A 2,768-nucleotide genomic window follows, 5' to 3' on the forward strand; every position below is an offset into this window, starting at 1 on the left:
ATATATATATATATATATATATATATATATATATATATAATATTAGGGATAAAATCCAAATTTACAGGTAAAAACCCAATTAAATTCAATTTATTAAAAATTAAAATTAAATTAAGTTTCACAGTATAAAATATATATAGAAATGTTATTAATTAAGTGGCCAGCAAGTCCACAACCTTACCGGCACAATTTAAGAAAAATTGGGATACAATGGTGTTTATATTACCAGTTGCTAAGTTCAGAGCCAAGACTCGAAAGTTTCCAAATACTCACAATAAAGACACACACGGGCAATGCAATGAGCATATGAGAAATATGCTTACCTTTGCGTTGAATACATTACTAAGTAGTGTATATTTCAATACCAATTGATTTCACCCTCTGTATGACGAACATACTTTGGGATCTTCAGTTGAAATTAACATTTTAACATCTATTTCTAAACTTTTCACTAATTTAGCTCATGCGTGTTTCTTTATGCTCATATATATTTAAATGATAAACTTCTAGGAAGTTAGAAAATTTTCGAACGGGAATTTGGCAGCGTCACCTCTAGCTGAACAATTATTCTTTGCTGATGAAAGGAAATAAGCAGGAAATCGCGATAGACAGATGTTGTTTTGAGCTGAGTGTGGGTGCTAGATTCCCTTGTTCGAAAGTATAAGGACACAGGTCATGTCGTATAGCGAGGTGGAGACGATGTCTCCTGGGGCTAAATTACGGCAACATTCGTCCTAAACCAGGGCTGCCATATTATGTTGGCAAATAATTCTAGGAAGTTTTACCGATTTTTACAGTTCTAGTGATGGGTTGGATCTGTAGTCTTCTAATTAGCTTTCTCCTTTCTAGTTCTGCGAAGCCTAATTTCTCAAGATTGGTATTTAATCAGGGCCCCAATATTTACAGGTATAAACCTGAACTTGTTATCTGGATAAAGTAATTGCAGATTTCTCAATAGTTCAGTAGAGGTGTTCTCTTTTTTCACTGATCGTCAGCTTTATGTTAACATCCGCTGGGCAGTTAATTTCTACAACTGTGCACAGTTTCTCTTCTCTATTCCAAATCATTATATCATGTCTGTTGTGCTTACATTTTATTGAGATCTTTACTAGTACATTCCACCTGTATTCCTTTCTATTACGAATGGTTATGGCTCCTACCATATTGGAGTTTGTTATTTCTTTGTCTCCGGGATTCACCTTCCGACGGATATCATTATAGTCTCCTAATTACAAGTATGTATGTATGTTTGAAAACATTACATAAAAATAAAATAATTAAAAAGATATTTTAAATGTTATCAAGTAGTTAGAAACAACCATTTCGAAGAATGTTAACAACGTTCGTGGAAGAAGTTTGCATAGAATGTTTATTTTACGTGTAGTGTGTATTTTTGTGTTAGCGCATTCGTTGTTCAGCTTTTCAATCACACGTGTTCCTGGCTAATACGTAAAGGTTAATTTGTTTTCAGTAAATGTATTGACTACTTCCGGTTTAATTTCGGAGTTAGAATTTTTATAAAACAATTTACTTTTGCCTTACGTAGTTGACAATCGTCATGTGTATTTTGTACAAAGGGAATGTTTTGATTTTACCATTTGCACAAATATTGAGATGTGTACTACATAGAAAATTTCCCAAAAATTAATCTTCATTTTGCACATTTGCACATTTGCACGGATGGTTATTTTTTATTCTCGTTACATTAAGGGAATGTGATGTAGTGAAATTTGTATTTTTGTTTTTCAGTACTCGTTTGAATCCAGTTGTAATAACTTTGCATTCTAAAGCCGTTAAGTTATTTCTTGTTCAGTTATTTCACATGTCCCACAACGAAGGACTCCACAGTTTGTTACCTGTATTATCAGTTATTTCACATGTCCTACAACGAAGGACTCCATAGTTTGTTACCTGTATTATGGCTTTCTCCGATATGAATCTCAACTTTGTTTAGAAGTCTTCTGAGATTTGGTGGCGATCTTCGACTGCTGATTTGTGATTTTTAAATATTTGTCGGAGATTCCATGAGTGCATTATAGCTAGGAGGTATCATTTGCTATAAATAGAATTATGGATGACTACAAAAGAAATATTTATACCTGTATTTTTGTTGTCGCCATCAGTGTAAGTGTTTCTCCGTAAGACAGAAATAGGGATTCCCTCTTGCATTATGGAATGATTTATGATGGATATTTTTGTTTTATAAAATGACACTTTTAGTTCTACAAACACACACACGCACAAACACAGACAGACAGACAGACAAATAGGCAGACAAACAGACAGACAGATAAACACACACACACACACACACAAGTAACATTTGATGGACAGGTCTCAATCCATTACAGCCGTTTCTTACACATTTTTAATTGATCAATGAGAACAATGTATCATTATAAAAATCCATTTTCTTCCGATGAATACATGAATCTTACAAACAAGGACATTTAAAATAATTTAAAATGATTCAAAGTCCACAGTACGAAATATTATTTTTGTGACTCTACAACTGTCTCATTTATTAATTAAATGATTGGAATAGAAACACCTGTAACGAATTGACACCTGTCTATGAATTTTCACTTGCTTATTTGTAATTTATAATTTCCGTATTCTTTATAATTGTTTGAGATATACATATATATATATATACACACACACACGCACACACACATACATATATACATACATACATACATACATACATACACACACACATATATATATACATACACACACATATATATATAAGTATATGTATAAGT

The sequence above is a fragment of the Octopus bimaculoides genome, chromosome 3 (assembly GCF_001194135.2).
Source record: "Octopus bimaculoides isolate UCB-OBI-ISO-001 chromosome 3, ASM119413v2, whole genome shotgun sequence".
Lineage (NCBI taxonomy): Eukaryota > Metazoa > Mollusca > Cephalopoda > Octopoda > Octopodidae > Octopus > Octopus bimaculoides.